Source organism: Serinus canaria, chromosome 2 (assembly GCF_022539315.1).
Source record: "Serinus canaria isolate serCan28SL12 chromosome 2, serCan2020, whole genome shotgun sequence".
Classification (NCBI taxonomy): domain Eukaryota; kingdom Metazoa; phylum Chordata; class Aves; order Passeriformes; family Fringillidae; genus Serinus; species Serinus canaria.
Window position 1 is genome coordinate 88694553 of NC_066315.1, and position 11764 is coordinate 88706316.

The 11764-nt window shown below is 41.4% G+C and overlaps 1 long non-coding RNA gene across 1 annotated transcript; it reads right to left on the reverse strand.

Moving 5' to 3' along the window:
- Positions 1-729: 729 nt before the first annotated feature.
- On the reverse strand, positions 730-3573 carry LOC127059307 (uncharacterized). The gene is made up of 3 exons (XR_007776991.1): positions 3407-3573; positions 1144-1263; positions 730-812 (listed from the first exon to the last, which is right to left on the reverse strand). It is a non-coding gene; the product is annotated as an uncharacterized LOC127059307 (long non-coding RNA).
- Between the last annotated feature and the right edge of the window lie 8191 nt (positions 3574-11764).

Genomic DNA, 11764 nt, shown 5'->3' on the forward strand with positions numbered 1-11764 from the left:
TTTTGGCAGATCAGATAAATCTCCTGGTATATAGTATCTATGTAGTTAATTTTTTATGCCCTCTCCCTTCGGCCCTGGACACTTTCAGCTTCCAGCCAGTGCCAGCGCTGTTCCGGCCCGGGCACAGGAGGACGAGGCGGAGGCACCGCTCTTGTCTCCTTAGTGCAAGCCTAAATACACACGTCTGTGTGAGCGTACATTTCTTTAATGGTCGGTCCAGAAAGTCCCTTCAGAAGCCGGCGGCGAGCTGCCCACACTCAAGCTCTGCCCTTTTTCTCCCGGTGTGCCCGCGGTTCCCTGTGTCGGTGTCCCCATAGCCGCGGTGGAGCCGGGGCTCCCCTCCCCCGGCACTCCTTCAGTCCGACAGCCCCGGGGCACGGCGCTGGGCCCTGCCCGTCCCACCAAGCCGCTGCAGGGGGCCGAGTCGTGCTAGGCCTCTCCGCGCATCCTGGTCCGCACCTGCGCCCCGCAACTCCGCCGCCCTCCGTGCGGAGCAGCATCAGGGTCGGTCCGGCAGGTAGGGATGGGGCCGCAGCTCTGAAAGCCACCGCGCTTCCCACAAGCCCTCCACGTGCAACCTTCAGCAAGTCACCAGCCCGGAACGGCCCCATTAATATTGTTTAGGTGTTCGGGAAAAAAAAGAAAAAAAAAAAAGAAAAAAGTTAATGAAACTGTGTTTTATTTTCAACATTTATGAGTGCGCACTTAAACAAATGAAGCTGCTTGACATTTGTGGCCGAGTTCTTCATGAAGTACCTCAAGTAGTTTCAGTCAGGTAGGATGGAGACGACGCCGGGGAATCGGTTGGCCACCTGCAGGAGGGGAGATGGCAGTAGCTGAGAAATTGCGGGTGTGCAGAGCAGCCTATTGTTAATCAATTAAACATGCAGCTGATAAAAAAAATTAATACACTTGGAGAAGCCGTTTCAATAACTTGGCGCACACAGCGGGGAAAATGCCGTGCTGGAACTATGGTCAGACCTCGGGATGTGTAAAGTGTCTGAAGCAATCTGAGCTTTCCGATTTCTTTTTCTATCTCAGTTTTTATTTCTCTCCTTTATTCTCCTCCTTTTCTGTGAAACCCACATACCAGTTTACCCCTGCCGCTACAAGCAGCAGCAGAGATCTGGCCACCAGACATACCAGATTAATTCCTATCCAGATCTATCAGCTGGCCTGTAGAAGAGGCAATCCTTAAAAAAAGCAGGTGAGGGGGAGGAGGTTAACACCAACAGGTATTTCTTGTCATTAACTCCCGACTTCCTGATAAGAGAGTGATAAACAACTGTTAAACTCAGTGCAACAGATTACAGAAAAGACATTTGCTTCCCTGCTTGGTGATTAATGCGCATATATTAAATAAAAATAGAAACTCTAAAAACAAGGGCTTTATATAAAACATATTCATATTTCAGTATTTCTATGGAATAATCGATATCATGCGACTACATCTGAATAGTCAATTGCTGTGTTCCGCAGACCGATTTCTAAGTATATGAGCTCTGCTTCTGAAAGGAGCAGCAGCTGGAGAGCCGAGAATGCAAAATTAATTATAACATTATAAAGTCATACATGAATCTCTCTAAGCCAACCTGCATGCCTTGCAAAATGTGCTATAGTCTCTGCATTTTTATTTGGGAAGCTGTTCTTTTTCCGGGAGAAGCGGTGTTTATCTTCGCGAATTGATTGCTTTTAGTTCTTCCTCTTTAATAATTAGTGGAACAATACAGATTGGGAATACAATGGCCGTTGTGTTTACATTATAACAGGGGATTAATGCTATTAAGTGAGTGTTACAGTTATGACCTGGGAAGAGTACTTAAATAAATACCGCGATCCCAAGAGAACTGATGTAATTCAGTGCGGAGTGTGTGTAGATACGCCCAGACACACACGCACACACGAGAGATACAAATCTCCATACGTATCTACACGCGTAGACATATGCTACACACGTTAGGTCTACGTGGCCATCCGTGTAAAATGTAGGTGCTGGTTTTGCCTCCATCTGCATGCCTTTCGTCTACGAGAATAAATTTTTGTGATTTTGATGTGAGGAATGTTTAAATCAGGAACATTATTCCCCTTCCTCCAGACACATAGAGCAACAGATTATATTTCTGATGTTTTAATTTGTGCAGTCCAAAAATATTGTTTCATATACAGAAGCAGGGTTAATTTCGCAATCAGAGATTAATGGAGTAAAATATTATCATTTCAAAGACAAGTTCTTGCATTGATTTGATTTGCATAATTTTTGTATGGCTTTAGAAAGGAATGGATTTAGCCACTGCAAGGAGCCGGTATGCATTTTATTACAAGTACACCACTAATTTGACTCTGCACAATGTGGAGGACTATAGCTAGTGGGGTCATTTAAATATAGCTGGCGAAACCTTTGCAGTACACAAACCAGAAAACTGTTTCTATAACCTTTCTAAACAGTGATCAGTGTCTGTATTTGACTTCTTCTCGGAGTTATCTCTGATTTGAATGCCTTTCGCAGGGAAGAGGTTTTTCATTTGCTTGGCTCCACCGCCGAAATTTTCCCACACTCCTACCCGTTACTAATGCAAAGCCGTCTAACTTGCGCTGTTAAACACCAGAATAGTATTACATGCACTTTTTATTGGTAATAACTGTGGCAAATTAACATGCCTTCACAGAGACATAAGACTTTGCACACTGTGTTTTTTATTTTAATAATCTATTCATTTGGTCAGCGTTTACCTTTCCAGATTTTAAACTGCGACCTCGCCTTGTCTTCTTTAATTCAGTTTCTTCCAGCAGAGCTGAGAAGGTAGACGAGAGCTCCCCCACCACCCCTTGCTATTGCTCATTGCGGTCCTGGGAGACAGGTTTTGCGTTTTGTCATTTATTAGCTACATCTCCTTGCACCAGTGACAGAGGCTGAAGTTTTGGGGCGGGTGAAGTTGAAAGCCCCGTCTCTGGGGATGGGGCTCCTGCTGCCTCTGCCCGGCATTCGGGCGTCTGCCAGGGGGCCATTCACTCCGGACCCCGCTCCCCCCGGCTTTACACAAGTGAAAGAAGAAGAAAAAACATAAAAACACAAGCCTCGTTGGGGTGAAGGAGAGGTTTCCCTCCCCGGGAGGGCTCCCTGCGGCCCGGCGAGGCGCACACGCCTGTCACCCGCACAATGCCAATTGCCCAATTGTCGTGACACCGGTCACAGCAACTTTTCAAGCAAAGAGAAGTGGAACTTGGTGGGGTTTGAAGATGTAACACAATGCGCAGCTGAAACAGTTTCCTGTGACATAACCACACAATGGTCTGGGAATGCTTTCTCCTTTCTCTCATGAAATGGGGGACCGCCACCATCTCCCGGAGACAACGACGTTAAATAATAGACTATTGTATTTAAAAATAACAAATGACACACGCATACCGTGCAAGCGGAGTTGTCCGGTTTTCTAGTAAAAGGAGCCCAGTTTACAGGGCTCTTTCTGAGCGAGGTGCTTTGCGGGAGTGCCCTGTGCGAACGCGGGGAGACGGGGTGAGCTGGGCGAGCCCTTCGTGGAGCTGGTCACAGGGTTAAAGCGAAGAGCGGTGAAAACGGCGAGGGAAAAAGGAAAAGAAAGAACTTTTCTTTGGCCGTCTTCGGGATAAAATCGTTAGTTCAAGCCGCGTGTGGGAGGGGGCGCTGTGGCAATGGATTCTCCAGCGCTCCCGAGCACTTGCAGCGGAATTGTTCATGGAAGCTCTTTCTCTGAAATTTCTTTTAGTATTTCGGTCATTACTTTTATTAACACTGTTATCTAGGTTCCTCTCGTAGTACCTGCACCAAAAGGTGGACTGTTGGCGTGAGTTATGGTCACTTGTTTTCCCCTTAGCCCAAATTTTTTTTCTTTTTTTTTTTTTTCTTTTTTTTTTTTTTTTAATTTTAAATTCTCAGTTCAGAAAAAGTGCAGTAGCGCACTTCATTTTTAAAATGCAATGCAAGAAGGGTCTGCCCTGGATAGCGCCGAGAATTTAGACTACTCTCTATAACACGAAAAGCGTAAGAATAGCCCCAAATGAAACGCACCCCTTGTTTGCAGCTTCTTATTAAAAAAAAAAAAAAAAAAAAATCCCCAGGGCTTCTGTGGCTTCGACAATTTGCACTAATAACGGGCCACGTCCTTTCCAGGATTTGCCTTCCTCCTTTTGAGAAGTTATTGGGGGAATGTTTACGAATATATAAATAAATAAATAAACCCCAAAACCAAGCTAAAGCGGATTTCTAAAAAACACATCTGAGGCTTTGGAAAGTTGCTTCCCTTATGTCACACTGTTATTAAGATTGTTAGTAACTTTCGCCTAGGGAAATATAAGCAAATATGTATCCGCAGGTATAAAGATATAAGATAAAAGACCTCAAAAGCTTTCCTGGAGCCTGCTATTTTCACCTGAAAGGCAGACAGCGTTTCTCAGGGAGAAAACAAGTGTACGATCCACAGGTGGGATAGTTCATCATTCTTAACGGGGGAAAGGAACAAAAAATAGAAGAAAAAATAAAGGAAAGGAAAGGGGGAAAAAAGAGAAAAAGAAAAGAAAAGAAAAGAAAAGAAAAGAAAGAAAGAAAAGAAAAGAAAAGAAAAGAAAAGAAAAGAAAAGAAAAGAAAAGAAAAGAAAAGAAAAGAAAAGAAAAGAAAAGAAAAGAAAAGAAAAGAAAAGAAAAGAAAAGAGTCAGACTATTTAGTTTTTGAACGAGCCGCGAGCAATCCCGGCAGTGAGGGCAGGGGCGCGGGGGTCCCGCAGCCTGCGCGGAGCCGCGGTTGCTCCTTGCAGTGCCTCGGTTCCTGTCCGTGCCGGGCCGAGCTGGGCAGCCTCCCTCCACCGGCGGGAGGGAGGGAGGCAGGGAATGAGGGCGGGTGCCCTCCGGAGTTGCGGGCAGGGCCGGCGGGGCGGTGAAGAGCTGGCTGGGGCGCACAGGCGAGGGCGAGGAGGCCCCCTTGGGCCGCCTGCTCCGGGGGAAGGAGCGTCCCCATCCCCCATTCTCCATCCCGGCCCCGCGGGAGCGAGGCAGGCAGTGCCACGTCTCTGCCGCTGCGTTCCTACTGGGCCAGCGCGGCTCGGCAAGGCTGCTCCAGCGCCAGAGGGAGGCTCAGCGCCTTCAGCGCCCGGAGAGCTTGCGAAGCGGGCGGTGGACAGAGTACAGGAAAAGTGGGACGGTTTAACTGGGCAGTCGCTTTATTTTAAGGGCTCCTGTTGAAATGGATTATTTGGCACAGGGATAGTCAACAAGTAGGTTTGGGCACTCGGGTAGGCAGGCTCCTGGGAGTGCTTCACCCAGAGTAGCTGTGTATAAATGGAGTTCTTCTACTGGCTCTCCCTCATAGTTGTGCCGGAGTTAAAGTTGTTTTCAGCAATTCTGAAGTCAGTCTGCCTTTCCCTGTCTTGTTGCCATAATCTGTTTGATCACTGCTTTTAACACTAGAGAGCACCTGCTCACCTGCTTTGTGCTTTTCTCTCCTTCATTCACAAATATGTTCACCTCCATGTGTGTACACTCTACCTGCATCCTTCCTTTGTAGACCAACAAACGCATTTCTAGATCAAGCCTACCCACACTCCCAAACTAGAAAGTCTTACTCTGTTTTTTTAAATAGCCTTCCTGAACAATGAGACCCCTTTGTATCCTTTTAAAACTAGGTAGTTTCCTTTCTCAGAACAATCAATTATCCCCATTGTATGTTAAAGCCTTTTCAGGTTGATGGAGCATTTCCAAAAGTAGTCAGAAGAAAAGGACAGAAAACCTGTCATGACAGTCGGGAAAACAATACATCTTCATGTACTTAGCAATAGCATGATGTATTAAAACAAAATCTATTTTAAACTAATGCATAATTCACAAACACACAGGTAGATTTATGGTAATTTTGATTTTTTTCCCATTAATGAGCAGAGTCAAGGGCAATTGAAGATTTTATTTTCATAAAATTTAAATTAATATTTCCTTTAAGTCAATATTGAACTCCCAGTGTTCCTTGCATTTAATTAAGGAATAACTTAATTTTTTTCTTTTTTTTCTTTATTCTTTACTTTCAAACTTTACTCTGAGTTAGGATCTTTGAATCTAGGGGAAAATAGTCATCATAGCATTAGTCCCTATATATAAATGCTAAACATGAACCCCCCCCAGATATTGCTTTGAATATTGAAACAAGCAAAAACCCCCAAACTGCTTTTTCTAATTCGTTAAAAAATGCTATTTACACTTCTTCATGTGGTCTCACTGCTTTTCTTGGCTTTGTAGCAATACTGGAGTAGACTGCCAATTGAACCAAGTTTACAGCCTTCCCTTACATCACATAAAGGAAAGGCAGACAGACCATCTGGCCCCTAGCTTTTCAACCTAGAACTGTGCAGATTTTAAGTTACTTTTGTCTCAGAAAGGCTGGTCATGATTTTATCAGTGAGAAGTCTAACCATGTACACATTTCTTTTCATATATCTGACCCATTTCCATTGTAAGGGGCAGAGAATGAAAATTCACAAAAGAGTTGGGCTTTCATTACTTCTGATATCGAAATGACTTTAAGAATGACATGAGCTGTTGACTTTGTTGTGTGTTTGACTATGCTCAGCACAAGACTGGGATCTTGTAGCTAAAATACTGTGTAAAATCTTCACTCTAGAGAAGGTTTGGGGAGATTGTATTGTTTTGCTTGTAACAAGACAGTTGAGGAAAAAGAAATCTTGACTGAGGTCTTCTAAAATATCTATGTTAAACTAATGCCAGTACAAATTAATCAAGAGATTTTCTTCAGCTTTCAAAAAGATATTTTATTTTTAAAATTCAGGTTCCAGAAATGTAAAAGAACAAATCTTTTCATGCTTATCAAGAGGCAATGAATTCTGCTTTATGCAGCGCAGCCTTATAACACATGACCTTTTAATGTATCACTAAAAAGGAAATAGTGAAATGATCCTTTTTTCTTTGCTTGGATGTTCCCCAATTGTGAATTAGTGAAGTCTTTGAAGGTTGTGCCTCCTCTGCACTTTTGAACATGGACTTTTGAATTTTGTCATGAATTATGGGATGTCATTACTTAAACACGAGAGGTACGCAAAGTTGAAATTCTATTTTGCATGCAGATATACCATCCGATTTTTTTCATCTGGGGTCCATTTGGTGTAGTCCATGAACATGAAAGATAGGAAGTGATAAGGATGGGAAGAAAAAACCCCAATTAATTGACCAGCAGTTTCCATTATGACACATTTTCTCAAATAATTCTGTCCTGGGATCTTCATGGATATAGTGTTCTAGTCTTTGAGTACGTTAAAGTTGTTGGAGTTCAAAACAAAAGTAATCCAAAAGTTTCTCCCTTTCTCTCATCTGTTCCTTCCCCTGCATTGACTCTTTTACCATCACTTAGTTGAGATTTTCTAGAAAGTAATGTTGTGCCAGATGCGTCATGACTTGGCAATGGTGGACTTGCCTTTGTGACCTTCAAAGGGAATAATCTCACCGGAAGAGCTTTATGAGCTGTTTCTTGTTGTTTGAACTCCAGTCAATAGTCAGACATGTCAGATATCCTTCACTATAGGTTGGTGAGACTTCCTTATAAACTAACAACTCTTAATTCTGCAAATATGCAGTTTTAACAAATTGTTCAGCACTGTTCTTTTAAGAATTTACCATAGATCTTTGGATTTGCCCAAAGACAGTTAATACAATATGTGCATTTGCAAATCAATTAATTTCTTTTTAATTTTGTTTTGTTTCTAACACCTCTTGTGTTCCAGTTGAATTTATGAACCTTATCAGATTTATGAGCTCTATCCACTAAAAATATTTCCATGAACTTGATTAAAAATTATGTATAAGGAGAAGAAACACTAATTCTAGTCCTTGTCAAAAGTATAGGATTTAAAGGAATTTTTTTCCCTGTAAATATACTTGGTTTAAATAGGCAACTGAAAGAAGAAACAGTACAGTTAATATGCTGTGCTCCTTTTACTATTTACTTGTTCCTGTTTTACCTGATTAATGGGATGGTCTCTTTTGGCTCTCGTAAAGTAAGAGATGTTGCTTAAAGGTTACTTAAAATAACTGTTAGCCCACGGACACTTGAAACTGATCTGCGACTTTTACTCAGAACTAGTCTTTTACTAGTCTTTTGCTTCCTCCCTTTTCCACTTTAGTTGGCCACATACCAGATTTACTGTTTACCAGATTTACTTTTTTTTAAAATCACTGCTTAGTGTTTTGGCCACAGGAACATGTAAGTCGTGGCTGCTGCTTAGTTTTCAGACTCACAATAACATTCATAGGAAAGGTTAGTGAAGTTTTCTCTTTTTTAAAGAAGTAAATAATGTTTTTATCAATATTCAATATTAGTCTTTTGTATTATGTACGAGATCAAGAGACTCCATACTTCCAGGTGCAGCACAAATGCACAGCTAAAAGAACAGCTCCCACCCTTCACAGAAAATAGGACACATATATACAAAATACCAGTGAGGAGGTATTATTTCTAGCAGACTTGTACAGATCTGTTGTAAGTTCAGAAATATAAACTATGTTTTCCAACCGAAGACTTTCCATTAGGTCATAAAAATGACATGCACAGAAGAATCAGAGGAAATGTTAAGAGGTGAAAGGCTGTGGAAGCAATTGACGTTTCAAGGCAAGAGGCAGGACCAAGTGCACAGCAGGACTAACACAGGTGACCACTGAGCATATCCACAATGTGAAACTTTACAGAGAATGAGTCATGAGATGAAGCAAATTAAAAACTTCTCCCAAATCCACTGTGCCTGCATCTGGTGTTATTATCTTGCTGGCAGTTTGCTGGTCCAGCTCAAAGAGGCAAAAAGACTTCTCATTTGCATGGGTATAGTTTCACTCTTTTCACCAAAGGAGGACAGGGTACTAACTATTTAACTTTAGGATATCATCAAGCAAACATTGTGATGGCAATTACACTCAGATCTGACTTCCTCATCATTTAGCCTGGTTGGAGAAGAAAATGCAGTAAAGCACATGAACAAATCAGCAGTAAGTCTGTTCTCTCAATTACTTTAATTAAAAAATAGTTTAAGAATTGCTTCCTTCACACAACGCTTATTTTTATTTTTTTTATTACATTTTTCATATTCAATTATTGATATTTATGGCAAAACTCACTAAAATTATTTATTTAGTGTACTTTGGAGCTGACCACTTGATCTTTCTTGGTTCTTTAAAACATGCCTGGGGGGCAACAAGAGAGGAAATTCAGCTGAGGGACCAAAGGTTGGATTACCCACCAAGAGAATCATAGAATTGTTGGATTGAAAGGTACCTTGGAGATCACCTAGTTCCCTCTGCCATAGTAAGGGAGACCTTCCACTAAACCAGTCTGCTCAAAACCCCATCTAACCTGCCCTGGAACACTAACAGTGAAGGGACACCCCCAACTTCAAGAAGGTAGATTGTTGCTTTGTCTCATACACTTGAAAATTCTATACTTTAAAACATTATGTTTTTATTTAGTTCCACAATTAAACATTCCTTTTTTATTGTTCAAGTCATTCCGTGTGATATGGAAGTTTTAGATTTTGTCAGACTAACATATAAAAAAATTCTATCAAATAAGATATATATTATAATGAGTTTCAAGCATTAGAGCATTCCCTGTATATAGGAACTTCATATAAAATGTTAAATTCACATCAAATTTTGAGATAAAACTCAAAACCAATATACAAACAGAGCACACTTTACATATCAGGAATGTATACTCTCTGGACCAGCAAGAGGGATTCTAGGTAAGTTTATCAGGACAAAATCTGTCTCAGCTCACACCCCCTTCATTTCCATTTGACTAAATTAATTTCTTGTAGGATTATGAAGGTAACTGTGATGATCACCACCCAGTTTGGATGACCAAGGGTTCAAGCCCGTGGGCTGCACTGTGGAGGGCACTTCCTCCAGTGTGTAGCCCCAAATGTAGTGTAGGGACTGGGGCCATGGATGCTGCTCTGATGGGCCCACTGCCCACGGGCACATACAGGGGACCACAGCACTCTGTTTGAATCAGATGGCAGGGGAAGCCGGCATGATGGCAGGTCAGAAACAAAATACTACCAGGGGTGAATTCCTGTGGTTAAGATCTGTCTGAAGAAGCTGCACCATCCGCTTGGCCTTGATTTTAGGGAGTATTTTGGCATTGCTTCAAGAGGAGTTCTGGGCCTCAAAGACATTTTCAAAGTTGTTTCAAACAGTTGCTCTCTCAGAAAACAGCTATGTTGCAAATGGTATTTTACTGTAAAGGTTATTCTGGGAAATCCAGGGCTGAAAATTATTACTTTAGCACCAAGAAAATTGGTCGAAATGCTAATTAAAAACAGAATTATAAAAGACCTAGCTGAAAATAATATGATGGAGACAGACCACCATGGCTTCTGTAAAAGAAATCTGTGCCTCTGTAAGATATTCACATTCTTTGTTCACATTAATTATTGGGTGTGATAACAAGAGAGTGAATACAAGAAGATTGGAAGACATGATTTATTTGGACTTTCACAAAAGATTACAAAGTTCATTCTGTAAATCTCATGGAATAGCTAGGCTCAGTAAATAGACAAGGACTTTCTTATCAACAGGTCTATCCACTCATAAATTCTTGCTGTTCTCAATGTGGCAAGAGCTGAGAAACTCAGGATACTTTTCAAAACCCACTTCACCTTTGTGATGGTATCTTAGCCAACGGAGCAAAGTATTCCTCATAAAGGTGCAACACCAATTTCCACAGTGACATATTAATTGTGCTACTATTATTTGTACCTAATTTTTATTGCTTTAATAAGTCTGATTGTTCTTCTGAACAAAAATTACCTGTTTTTTTTTTCTTCCCCTAAACGGTTTCTATCTCTTCAATCTGTCATCGTACAAACTTTTCAGTGTCTCAAATAATTTTGTTCATCTGCCCCTGCTTTTGTTAGCAACTTCAGCAACTAATTTCAATTTTGGGCAAAGAAAGTCTTTGTTCAAGATCCACATTCTTTCTACAGCAGTGCCAGAACACCCAGAACACAAAACTTCCCAGAGCTCTTCCAAGAAAAAAACTAAAATTACAAAGACAAAACTTGGTATTCCTATGATGTTAAAAAGCCTTCAAAAAGTCAAAATGAGAAAGAGAAGGAGAGAGAGGAAGAGAAGGAGGGAAAGGGAGAGAAGAAAAGAAGAAGAGTGCGAGAACTTTCCAGTGAATTCTGTTTTTCAGACTTAAAAAAAAAAAAAAAGAGGAAGATAACATTGATTTAACAAAAAGGAAGAATTGTCCTCCAGAGAAACACTAGAAAAAATAGAAGTCCCCCATATGAATTCATCAGCACCAGAGGACTCAGTCAATAAAAAACAGAGCAGATACTTTAAATGTCAGGGACATCAAACTGATTTAACCTGCTTTCTTTTCCAGTATCCTGCTACCTGCTGTGATCCATATTTATCCAGCATTACTAAATAGGGACAGCATAAACCTAACCTATGTTGACACGTTTGCACAGGATTTTTCCCTGTGACCTAGAATTGTGCTAACCTGGTACTTTGGGAGCCTGTGTAGATTCAAAAGCAAAGTAGCTTTCTTCTTGAGGTGTGATACCAAAACTAACACCTGCAGCTGACAGTGGAAGATGGGGCATCTGCATCAGGACACAGGGCTCAGCATTTCGGGTCAGCATTAGCTCAAGGCCTTCTTTCTCCAGAATGGTTGGATGGGCTTGTACATTTCTGGCATGTGTGTGATTCTGTGAAAATACCCTCTAGGATCTG